At 42.5% G+C, this 13,520-nt stretch overlaps 1 long non-coding RNA gene across 1 annotated transcript in view; it reads right to left on the bottom strand.

The window, feature by feature from the left end:
• Positions 1 to 13,520, bottom strand: part of LOC116901897 — a 380,164-nt gene that overhangs the window by 17,638 nt on the left and 349,006 nt on the right. The gene's annotated exons all lie outside the window — the stretch shown is intronic.

Here is a 13,520-nt window from a genome sequence, read left to right as displayed (position 1 = left end):
CACATGTGTCTATTCACCCCAGATAGGGAACCCAGGGCGCACCAACATATGGATACTACCAAAGTCCAACCTGGTTAACCAAAGAGTTCTGTTGGGGGTTTACTTACAGAAATATGGGTGAGGGGTTACTTACAGGAGCAGAAATAACTCAAAGACAGCTGCATTATCAAAGTCTATCCCAGCATGGGTGACAGTTCACAAAGCTAGGGACTCAGAGCATACTGCAGGCAGCTCAAAATATTGAAGGGGTGTTCTTTCCAGGTGCTTCAGTTGGTTCAAGCCTGTCTGGGCATTTTGACTGGATTCTGCTTCCACCTGGTCTGCAAAGTTGTCTCTGTGTTTCCGAGAGGAACTCTCCGCTCTTACTTACTTACTCTTGCAGAGAGGGGCTTAGTAAATCTGATCAGTTTCAGGGACTTCCTGAAACTCTCTGGAATTGTTCACCTTCCTGCCTAAGGAGCTTCCCTGCAGCATGGAATGCTCCAGTGTTAGAGGGAACTTACAGAACAGCAGGTCAGGCTGCAGACAAGATTGTAAAGAAGAAGCCAGTCACCTTTTCTACCTACTTCTCACCTTTTCCTCCTCCTTCATTTGTGTCTAGATGCCCTGGGTACTGATGTTGGTAGAGCTGTCCAGCTTCATGGTACCATGCAGACCAAGTGGCCATCTAAGCCATGGGACCTGGGGTGCACATACTCTCTTCTATTGGGAACCATGACTAGGAAAAGGCTATTTTTAGAGGACTATGCTTCTGCAGAACTGTGGCAAAATTTGTTACTCCAATCCCAGAACTAAACAACCTTTAGTCTTGTCTGCCCACAAGGCACAGATTTCTCAAGAATGCCCTTCAAGGCCTTAGTAGCAGGAGAAGGGTGGCTCTAGCTCTCGCCTTTAGCTGAGGCTCCTTATACCCAGGAACAGCAAGATTTTTAGTTGTCTGTTGAGATTCAGTTTAGGCTAAGAGACCCTAGCTTGCTATCCTGCCTCAGTTGTGCTGGGAGCACAGTTGTGTGTTACTATATCGTAGTGCTTTAAACAGCACTTCTCTCTAATCAGTTACCCAGGAAACATATGTTGATTTAATGGAATAAACTGTCTTGCCAATCTCTTGTAGCTACATAAGTGTGGAGTGCCAGGCAATATTTTCTGGCAAATGACAGATGTTTAAGTAAAGGTACACCAGTGTCCCACCAGTGCAAAGGGCTTTGGGTTGCATAGCCGTGAGAAGAGATGACAGAGAAGTAGTGAAGTGAGGCAGGACATGCAGGCTTGCTTTCATGTTGAAGTTGAGGGGGGCTTGAGGGTGGGTGGCAGTGGCCAGAAGACTGGAAGGAAAGACTTTCTCATTGGCCTCAGAACTGCACTACCTCAGGACTCTTCCCATTCTTCCCAGACTGCAGAGAAGTTACTCAACAGAAGAGTTAAGCTGAAGGCATCAGGATCCAGCACTAAGGGACAGGCAGTACGGGAGCCATTGCTCCAGAGCATGACACACGGAAACTACCTGCTCCATCCCCAACAGCGCTGAGTGTTCCTCACCCAGGAGGCAGCTGCCGCTTCTGCTTAGCGGAGAGAACAGCTCCAAACAGGCTGCTTTGTGCACGGCATTTACCCTGTGGCATTTAGCCCATTGTCAGTTTAAATTTATTCTTTCGTCTTCTGACTGGCTTTGAAAAAAAAAAGTGTCAATCCATCTAAAAAGAGAAATCCCACTACAGTTTTCAGAGGTTCTTTGCTAGGCCTTGTAATCCACTGTCAAAAATTCTCTCCTGCCTTGTGTCTCATGTCAGTTAGCAGGGAAGCACAGAGCAATGTCGACACTCATTGCTTTCATTAGACTTCTACAAAGCCCTGCTCAGGGGCCGGCCGTTGCTCTAAGCATGACTGGCTGCTTATAAACTTGCCAGCGTTTGTGATGGCTTACTCCGCATTATGTTTGGTTTCTTTTTTCTTTGCCTGTGGGATGAAACTAGACACACACTAGTTAAGTCAGACTTGGGCTCACTGCCATCGTGCTTGAGGAGGCAGTGAATAGATCTAAGATCTGTTTGGGGACAACCAAGCAAACATCCCAGCAGATGCCCTCTTCTGCAGAGTTCAGATGAAGGGCTCCTCTAGGCCCTGCTGCCTTCTCTCTCTATTTCCATATATAGAGCCCAGAGACAGCTGCGTTTCCACAGACGAAATGGGAACTCCTCAGACCACAGGTGCGAATCTGTAAATTCAGTGGTTTCTTCTACCAGTGCCGAAAAAAATTCCTCTGACAAATTCTTGTAACACATAACACAAAATCCCAGTTACTGTCCGTGTCCAGCTGACTACATCTACATCCATGATTGGTGTCCAGCTACTGTGTTCACCACTCTATTCCATGAGTACACCAAGATTATTCCCACAATGACCCTCCTTCTCCTTCAGAATCCTCTGCTATGGGTTTCCGCATGCCCCACTCCTGTATCAGTTCAGTTCATATGGACTTTCTCAGACCTGTTTCAGAGGCCACTCAGGGCAAAGGAGAAATGTCCTAGTTCATACAGGTCTTCTCAACCACATTCCATGATTTAGTTTCCCAAAATACTTATCATTACTCAAAGTGATCATATATATATATATATATGTATATATGTATATATATATGTACATATGTATATATGTATATATATGTGTGTGTGTGTGTATGTATGTGTGTGTGTATAAAACATTTACTTTTGTACTTGTGTGTGTGTATGTGTGTGCGTGTGTGTGTGTGTGTGTGTGCCAAATCATCTTGCTGAGATAACATATGTATTTCCCCCCCTCCACCTTAGACATATATATTCTTAAATCACTGTGTTCCATGAAATTGCACAGTTCAAATGACAGACAAGGCTAAAGGAGATTGGATGCCCACCCAGGTCCCTCCCTTGCTTTGCTAGTCTTGGGAAATACTAGTTCCAGATGTGGGCAGGGACTAGGAACCCTACAGAGCTCAGTGACAGAAGAGCTCATCCATTAGACAGGAGAGCAGTCTGGGCTGTGTGGGCACCTAGCTGCCGTCCCTTCTTCCACGTAATTACGTTTCAGACCTAGAATGTAATCAGTCTACTAAGTCAGATAACAGAACAGAAATGGCTTTGAAAGGTCATCCCAGACAGGTGGATCATGTCACATTCCTAAAGGCTTTGAAAATTGTTTAAATTTTGGGGACATTTTCTAGCGGAACTAAGTAAAAGGTCAAATAAGAAAGCCCCAAAGAGCTAAGGACTATTTTCCCCTTAAAATTCCTCTGATTTAAAGTCTTAGCCTAAGAAAGTGTCTGGGAATGCAAATGCTGTGGTTGAATTGCTTCAGCTTATCAAGTGAAATAAGGAATACTTTGTTATGGTTCTTTACATCCTCAGTAACTGCTTGTCTCGTGGAGAGTTGAGTGGAGTGGCAAAGTAATTGCCTGGTGAGTACCATATATTTACGACTATTTATGTTTTCTAGATTGGAGTACAGGGTAATTATTTTTGGTCTTATTAAGTGCAAATTACCAAGTCATCTTCAGGCACATGTAATTACTATGTGGTGTAGTCACATGCCACTTCCCAAGCAAAACGAACGTTTTATTTAACAGGAGCAATTCGATGTACATGGTTTTATGAACCCACCATGGCCTATCTTATCCACTTTGCAAAAGAGTCTTTTTTTTTTCTTATCGTGGGGGCATTTCCTTATTTAACTACATCAACTATTCTCAAAGGTTGGTAATATTTAAAAATGTATATTTAGGGATCCCTCCACCTAGCCCTAACTTGTCCTAGTGAAGTCTAGCCTCACTATCTAAACAAGTATCTTGTATACTCATATCATGTCCTTCCCAACCCCTGTGACATACCTCCTCAGTGTCATAAACTGTTCCTTCTGGAAGGATTTTTCTCCCAAAGCCTAAGAGACAGATTTTTCTGAAAGAAGAGCATACATTCCTAGACAGAATACATGTTTTTGTTTGTGATCAAATTGTCTGTTATTCTTTCTAGACTGCACTTTGAGAAATAGCCTCATTCCTCCTCCCCTGCTTGTGAAAACACAAGTATAGCAATTACACCGAAGTGTAATTATCTGTTGGCCACTTCCTGAGTTTTCTGAGTTGGCCACTCAACTTTTCTACATGCTTCCAATTTTAGTGAAGATGTGCCTTTACACAAAGACACATAACAGACACACAGGCATACACACGCCTGAAGGAATCCAATAGGAGGCAAATCCGAGGCTAAGTAGTTATCTGACTCATGGTGAGGACAAAGGAAAACTTTTCCATAGTTATTTACCAAGCATGTACACAGACATCCCAATCTGACTTGTCTATATACCCTAGTTAGAAAGTCTGGTTGATGACAGGTTCATTCCCTTATTTCGGATAGCTCAGTGAGACAGACAGTGCCTCAGGACCTGAAGTCACAGGACCTCTGTGTCTTTCTATTCATTCATTAGGAAATTAGGGTAAATTTCTTTCATGACCCACTTTCTTCATCCACACGACAGCAATACCCGTAAAGCCTCTCTGAGGGCTATTTGGAGGAAGAAATAAAATCGCACATGCAAATTGCTGACAGCACCGCTACTGTGTATGAAAGTCTCCACAAACGCAGCTATTACTGATGTATTAAACACCAGATACCACATTTATATTTTCGGCACTTGCATTTTCTCCTTTACACTCATATTGGAAAAACAAAACCAAAGGGACATTATAGATTTCTTTCCTTGCATATTTAAACAAATGTAACTAGACAAGAGTAGAAGATGCTTTGTCCTTGGCAAGGCAGAGAAAAGGTTAACTTCTGACTCCAAGCAAAGCCAGCTGGAGAGGCAGGCAGGCTGTCTGCTCGTGACAAGGAGGGGAAGAAAAGCTAATTTTAGCTGCTGTTCCTCAGTCACTGTCCAGTTTGTATGCACTCCTCCATGTTCACCCCCTTCCTGCCTGGACTGTGAGGGTTAAGCCTTATTCCCCAGGGGAGCTTCAGTCCCAAGATGGAATGAAAGAATTCTGAAGCAACCCTTGAATTAAAGATGTCTTAGCTTCAACATATCCTACACCCCCGCCCCAAATACCAACCTTCCATCCCTTGTAAATTATCCTTTCCCTTTTCTCAAAAACACTCATGAAGCCTCCTGACTCTCCTGCCATCTTTTGCTGAAAGGGACTTTTATAGAACTGTGAAATGTGGCTGGAGAAAATGGTGAGAAAGTCCAGACACATGTCAACTTGGTCTTCTAGCAAACAAGGAAAGCCAAGATTAATGGTGATTGCTAGGATGAACCCATAAGCTTTCGGAACTTTCTTCCCCCTTGCTGCTGAAGCCAAACTATCAGGGCAAAAGGGATGGAAATTATGCAAGTAAATACTTTATTTTATGAGCCTAGGTTTTCTGTTATAGAGATCGTGAAAAATAAAATACATTTGCAAAATGTGAATATTTTTGCTTACTAATATTTATAATTAAGGCACAGATTCTTACTCTAACAAAAACTCTAGCTTTGGGAATAGGAACAAAAACAGAAACACAATTAATACTTTTGCTGACAGCAGGCTTCTTCTGTAGGCGATAGCAAGCCTCCATGTGTGCATAAATAACAAGATATATTTGTGTGGGCACAGCAACCCACATACATTGAAAACATATAGGTAGTGAGGACTCAAGAACAAAAGGGAACAGCTATATGCTCAGGTCTGAAGACCGCATAGGACTTATTTTGTTGTGAATTGATGTGTCATAGGAAAAAGACATGACATGGTTAGATGCAAACTTTTAGGGATGATTAACCAAACCAGAGAAAACTCAGCTTGAAAGTCCTGGTCCGAGGAGTATTTGAATAAAAAAAGTGTTTCACAAACTGTGGGTCAAAACCCCTGTGGAGGTTGAACGACCCTTTCACCATGGTCACCTAAGACTATGGAAAAACATAGATATTTATATTACGATTCATAACAGTAGCAAAATTACAGTAATAAAGTAACAACAAAAGCAATTATATGGTTGGGGGAGTCACCAGAACACGAGTGACTGTATTTAAAGACCATAAGGAGTCACTGAATAGAAGCAATCTCAGAACAACCTGGCTGTCTCATATCTTAATACTCTCCCAGTTCAATCCTAGATGTACCAACAGAATAAATATCTCACCAATGGCTTGCCAGGGACCTGGTGTCTTTGAGCTAAAAAGTTCCTTCTCCTGGACTAGGCTCAGAGGAAGGCAGTGCTTCCCTGGGGCTAGGCAGGTGATATCAGAGAACCTATTTTGGGGATGAATTTGTCATTGCTCGGGTAGTGGTGGCAATAATCACCCTACTTCCCTTTGCTCCCTGGTCACAGACATGATCTCCAAAGGTTCTGAGGTCTGTCAGGTACCTGGTCTTACATTAGTGTCAGTTCTAGGAATGTGCTGGCTCACCACCGCCCTGGAATGTGACAAGCCTGTGGGCTGAGGCCAGGTGCCCTTGGATTGTATTACGTCATTTCTGATTTCTTCTTAATTCAACTCACAGCTGATAGCTGTGTCTTTAAGAGATAAATTCAAGATTGCATACACTGCAAGAGTGAATTTTGGTACAACAATAAGTATGGGCAAGGAAACATTCCAGAAAAGAAAGTTATGTAAATCCATTCTGGCTAAATGATAAAACTATCAGGAACTTGCAATGAACAAACTACCACCGAGAAACATTTTATCATAGGGAAAAAGGTCATGTAAATGTTTCACACAAATGCACGTAGAATCTTCTTTACAATAGTTCCTTATCAAACCAGGCTGAGAAGAACTGGGAGTGCCTAGCATGCTCCCCCTGGTCAACTCTGATAATTGTGTGCCTTTCCTCCAGGTTCTAGGTCTACACAGGTGAGATACTGTGCTTCATTGATTTCTTTACGAGAACATCTGGGTGCTACCCCAAGGTCCATCCTGACAGAGAACTACTTTTCCTTACCTGCCTGCACTCAGGCTGCCTGCTCTGCTGCCTTTTGCTCCTTGGTCCCCAGAAACTCCCAATCAGTGCTTCTCTGTTGAATTCATTAAGGCAGCATTAGGTAGCACGTTGACCTGGCTTCCACCTTCGCCCCACCCAATAGCTTTGTATTGGTCTTTGTTTTAGACAGACTGCACGGTGAAAGGAAGCCACGCACAGTCCGATCCTCTTTCAGCATTCTCAAAGCACTGAGAGTGGGCAGGTTACTACATAATTGATGTGATTAATTTGTCTCAATGAGTGAAATGACAATCGTGTTTCCAGCAGCTCAGTCATCTGAGCATCAGGTCTGGTTTCACTCTCTGGGTGGGCGTGGCCTTTCCAACACTAGTCCAAAGTCCTTTCTTTCTTCTGTCCATGCTCCAGTATTGTGTTTTTCATGTACGACTTTGCAATAGAAAAGCTAAGCATTCTTATGATTTTACAATTTGAACCAGGTCCAGTAAGACAAAATAAATACGAGTCTTTCCCAATATCTACTAATAATCATGTGGAGAAGCTGGGAATGATCTGAGCAGTATATCTACCTCACTGTCATAAAGAACTGAGGTCCGTTCAACAACCTTTTCACTTAAATTTGTCATGATTTTGAGATGGAAGAGAGTAGTTCCATCTGGGTGGGAGAAAAGTTAGGATAGATGATTTGGAGTGATACGTATTTGGGATTTTTGTTTCAGTGTTTCAGATTGTTTTCAATCACACAAGAGGAATGATTTATGACCTGAGAGAGTGATGGGACAGATGCACTGGAGCAATCAGCTGGGGCTTCCCTTTCAGGTCTGAAAGAGCCAGGTCCTAAAGGAAAGGGGAGGGTCAACCTGCACTCTCAATATTTCCACAAAAGCCACAGGTTCCGGCTTAGTAACAGGGACAGTCAACAAGAACACAGAACTTGCTGATTCCAAACCATCCAGCTAGATGAGGGCTATTACTATTCCCACCTTTATATATAATAACAACTTTTGGGCTCACAAAATAAATCACTGTAGAACCGGAATCCAAAGTCAGTTTGCCAGCACCCACTAAGTCCTTGGTGCCTAGAACTTTGAGAACCATGAAATGTTAATAGTATACACCCTGGAAACTGAACCGAATGAGAGGATAACCAGTGAGACTCAAGGGACCTGTGCTGGGCCAGCACAGTAAGAGCAGGTGGCAGTAGTGGTAATAATGGCAGCAAATAAAACCAGAAACATGAGGGGAAGAGATACATGTAGTTACCTGAATGCCACTCTGATGGGAATCTTAAAGAGAACTGTAGTGGTGGGAAGGTAAAACTAACATCGACAACAACCCAATCAAAACAGTTTTCCAGGTAGAAACTGTTCCTGAAGAAATTCAAAGTCAGACCATATCCGTGGTTGATTTGTTACCCAGGGACCAGTTGTTGACCGATGAAGCTGTTTCTGTAATCCCAAGCTAACAAGTCCCAGGGCCATGCGAGCTGTGAGGGACAGAAAGATCAGCAATGGCACACCACAGGCACCTCAGTGACCTTCACATGGGTGACAGCATAGGCAGGAACAAGATGGAGTGAGTGTGTATGATCCCTTAGGGAGAAACAACAGAGCTTAACTGAAGGGTATGAGGGTTAGTTATAGAAACAGTCAGTATTTGGTCCAACAAAATTGTCGCCTTAAGTACTTCACATGTTCTGGAGCTCTTACTGTTCGTGATCAACTTTTGCCTACCTCATAAACTTTCTCTGTTCCCCTTTAGCTTGCTTTCAAAGTTTCAAATTGTATAATAAATATGCAGTGAGGTGTCTTTAAAAGCCACTCATTTTCACTTAATAATTGTTATTCATTTTCAATTACATATTCATTCAGATTCATCGGTTGACTTTCTGTGGCTGGTTTTTTGTTTGTTTGTTTTTCTTTTTGTTTTTCTGGTTGTTTCTTTCTGGGTTTTCGCAGCCTGTGCCTTGAACTTAGAATTCTTCTGATCGCTCACCACTGATGCCTCTCAATCCACTAAGCAACTAGAATACTGCTTACTGTCACATTCTGAGATTTTGAGCATAAGGTTTTATGTTTTTTTGGTCAAGCAAGACTGGCTCATTTTTAGGATGTAATTCCCTAAGGACAGAGTCTGTCATGTGAGATGTGGCTTCTCTCATAAAACTGAGCAGTGTCCAGTAAGGGCTCAGAAAGCATGAACTAAACCATCGCTGATTTGCTTGGATCAATATTGTGTTTTTAAACTTAGTGGTCATCCTGTTTGCGCATATTAGGATTTCCTAGAAAAGCCGCAGGACATTTTTTTGTATTTTTTTTTTTTTGGTGTGTGTATGTGTTTATTGGAAAGCCCCATTGCCTGTATGTGTATATGACTCTCTCTGCCTCTCTGTCTCTCTGTCTGTCTGTCTGTCTGTCTGTCTCTGTGTGTGTGTGTGTGTGTGTGTGTGTGTGTGTTGTGTAAAGTCTGTATCTTAGTGCTACATTAGACAATGGCCTGTTTCTGAAGGCTGACCTCACCTAGCCAGCGAAACAGGAGGGAAAGCGTAGGTACTTTTCTATATGTGTATCATGCCAAAAAATTTAAAAAATAATATAGTAATGCAAAAAATATTTCTAAAAGTAGTTTATATAATTAAAATTATCTATAAGTAATGATGGTCTGACACACAACAGTATGTCATCTGAGTTCTGATTAATTCTGTTTCCGTATATGTAGTTCAGTATCAGAAAGGAGCCTCATCCAACCAGAAAAGAAATGAAGTCTGTTTTTCAAGGATATTTTGTTAGAGCAAAGCATTGTTTTGTTTTGTTACTTCCAAGTAAAGATCAGGGATGGATGTATTGAACACATACACATGCATACACACATACACATGAATACACATGTACACATATACATACATACATACATACATACATACATACATACATACATGTATACAAACATGCACCCACATGCCCATGTGCACACAGGTACACACATTTGTTTAACATCTGACACCCAATTCTGAGACCTCACTTTCATAATTTCATCATTATTATAATTTTCTATTCCTTACCAAACAATGTTTTTTACAAAACTTCAGTATGTGTGGTTGCTGTGATCGTTATCAGCTTGTGGAAGTCTAACTATGCCTAAACCACAGTGGCTAAGAAAAATTGTGCTTCGGTGGTTTTTTTCAAGAATCCTTCTTGGCCACAAAGCAGTTTCAAGCATCTGATATTCAACTTTCTCAAATCCACATTAGGCTGGTCATGGCTCGGGGATGTTTTTAAGTCACTCTGTAATTGTAAATAGTTAATCCAGTTCACTGCAGAATTCAAACTTACCCTTTGACTTACTGCACCGCTCTGAACTCAGGAATTCTCTAATCAGCGAGCAGAGCATCTGCAATTGGCACTCTCCTGGCCAATGGCCGTAGTGGCCACTTGAATATATTCCAGAAACATTTGCCTCTGAAAATAGCCTTTGTCTTATTTTCAAATGCTTTCTCCTAAAGTGGCCTCCAGGCTTCTCCCGCCCAGTTACAGAGTAAACAAAGCTATGCTGAGCTTAGCCCTGGCCCTTCCAGTCAGTGGGGTGAAGCAAAATTTCCCACCAGAAATGCCCTCATGACTCCTGTCAGTTTAAAACAGTTAGAGCAAGTGTGCAAGATAAGATGGATGCTCTGGCTTTCGGGAGGGCAGGAGTGCAAGTGAGGGGCCTCAGATCACGTTTGCTGTTTTGTGCCATTCCAGACTGCACACATACACTAACATTTATGTCAGCGTTGGCTCTGCATTTACGATTTGAATACTCTCCTGCCCCAGATGAATATTTGGGAAAGCATAAAACTGTCTGCACCTTAATGATTCTCTTTAGATTGGCTAAATGTATGGGGCCTTTCTCACCACTCAGGGGCACACTATCAGACTTCCTTGCCTGTTCTGATTGGCTGACTCATTAGGTTGGGCTGTGCTGTCTTTTGGCCATAACTTATCACTTGGGACAGCACAATCTGGGGACTGCTGTAAAGTACCCAGTCTGTTTTCTATCACGGGTCACTGTGTTGGGCACAAAAACAACTGTGGCTTTTATAGTGAAGGGAGGATCATGGGGACCAGACATGGACCAGGCTTGCAACTTCAGGGGAAAGGACAGGCTGACCAGCTGAGCTAAGAGCAGGGCAAAAGTAAAAACTAGACCAGAAACTCCAGTTTCATCTGCTGCAGACTGGACGATCTCAAAGTCAAGTAGCTTCTCTCCTTCTCAGTCAAAGCCACAGTGGAAACAGAGAAAAGCCAAAATAGAATTTCACCAATCTGGATCTGGGCATTCTTAAATATTTACACTTAAACAAAACAAAACACACTCCAATTCCACATAATTGTTCTGTTCACAAGGTAATTACAGGATTTGCAGCAAGCAGCGTACTGTGTGGCTCAGTCTAAGTGGCATAGGCTGGTAATGGGTTTCATTTTAAGTGGAAGCCTGAACTACTTTTTCAAATGTCACTGGTGTACCCCTAATCGTGTGTATCACCTCTCTTGAAGATAACATCAAAGGCCTGATCCAGGTGAGCCATGACTCAGTGGACCACCTGCTTTGGGTCAAGGCACTCAGAACCAGCATGAGGGCCAGCAAACACAGAAATGCCTTCGTTTCTCCAAATAACACAAGCAAATAATACAACGGGGACCACAGAAGGGCATAAGATTGGGGTGAGGCCACACAGGACGCTGAAAGTTTGATGTTTAACAAAAAGGAAACACAAAGAGCTTAAGACGCAGGGGTTTCTTTGGTCAGCATTTTTAATGTCGCTGAGGGATCTACAGAAAGATACTTTATTAAAGTACGCACACACCTTGGTGTGGGCAATTCTCGTGCTCCTGTAAGGGCAGATGCAGTCAATCCTGAGGGAGTCCCCTCCAGCACTAGAATGAGGATGTGTTTAGGGCCATTGAGAACCAGGTAGTACCTATGCTTGGCATCTAGTAGTGCCCTGGACTGGGATCTAGTCTCTTGTGGGTACCTTCCATGTAGTCTCTTATGTTGTGGTAAATCTCCAACCCAAATAAGCCCATGGAAGGGAAAACAATTCAATTAATATGAATGCAAGCTGTGCGCCTAGATTGGGCAGAACTACAATTACACTACTCTATTCCCCAGCTATGAGATTTTTTTATATAACTTGTGGTTTCTCTAGGTCACGTGCATCTGCTTCATTTTCCTTCTACCTCCTCCTCTTCAGTCTTCGTCTCTGTCCTTCCTCTCCTTGTTCCTTCCCCTTGCTCTCTTGTCTTCTCTCCCCAAAACATTTTACCTCCATCTCTCTTCCACTGCCCAATGACCAGCTTTAGCCTTTATTTTACAAGTTAAAATGGGGAGGTCCACTGGAAGTCACCTGATTAAGTGACTGTGATTCACTCCTCCTCCCAGCCAGACCTTGGAATTAGCATCAAAATACAAAAAGCACCAGGGAAATTCACAACACCCTTGTGCTAGACACAAGTATATGGTCTCTAGTGTTGCCTCGAGCATCCTATGTCAAGCGGCTTCTAACTCACAGAACCACAGCAGAGTTCAAATCTACTCACATGAAAAGTACATCGTCGTGACACAGGCACTGTAGGCCAGAAGACTCTTCTTCAATTCTCTACTTTACAGAAGTCCCTTAGAAAGTCACCTGATATAAGATGAATACTACAGGGCACAAAAGAATAGCCAGTGATAACTGATACTGGGTTTTTCACCAGCAAGGTGGGACAGAGAAGCAGAATCAGAATGCAACTTTCCAGTCAGGTGGCTTTCTCACATCTTTATACAGTGACTGAAAAGGCAGTTATGAAAAGACAGACAGCTTTCCTTTAAAGGAAACCTTATTAGAAAGACCAGAGAGAAACAGATACAATCTGTAGCTTTTCATACAGAAAAGGGCTCTGAGCTTGGAAATCCTTCCTATCTTTTGGGTTTCTCAAAGAGTGCCCAAGAGGCTCACAAAGGCCTTAGAGCCCATGAAGGTTCCCCGAATTCCACAGAGTAATGTTCTCAGACTGCTGTTCTACTCAGCACTCACTTGTGCAGAATTGATGGTGATCATTAAAAAAATAATGTTGTTAATAATGAGACTACTGTATCGCATGTAAGGGAAGTTTTCCTGTGTGCTCTCTTATTTGGAATCTGTACTTGCTGACTGAGTTGGGTGAAGCCGATACCCCAAGTCCTCAATTTAGTGTTTTTCATGTTTATTGGTCATGCGGGCTTCCTCACCTATGGGCCAAGTGAGTTAATATCTTTCATATTTCTTGGGTTGGGTTATTAGTTTTGGTGTTGGGCTTTTGTTTGTGTGTGCATGTGCATGTTTTCTTCTACATATTCTTGTGTTTGTGTGTGTGTGTGTGTGTGTGTGTGTGTGTATGTAGGTTTACCTGTGTGTAGGCACATATGCATATGTGTACCTGTTCATATGGAGACCAGAAATTAACGTTGAGTGCCTTAATTGATAATCTTCATTTTGTTTACTGAGGTTATCTCCCTATACCCAGACTCACTAATTCTGGTGACTCTAGCTAGCTATCTCAAGGGTCTGTGA

This window comes from Rattus rattus, chromosome 5, assembly GCF_011064425.1.
Source record: "Rattus rattus isolate New Zealand chromosome 5, Rrattus_CSIRO_v1, whole genome shotgun sequence".
NCBI classification, from domain to species: Eukaryota; Metazoa; Chordata; class Mammalia; order Rodentia; family Muridae; genus Rattus; species Rattus rattus.
The sequence above is the reverse complement of the archived record's forward strand: the minus strand, read 5'-3'. Positions and strand labels throughout refer to the sequence as shown.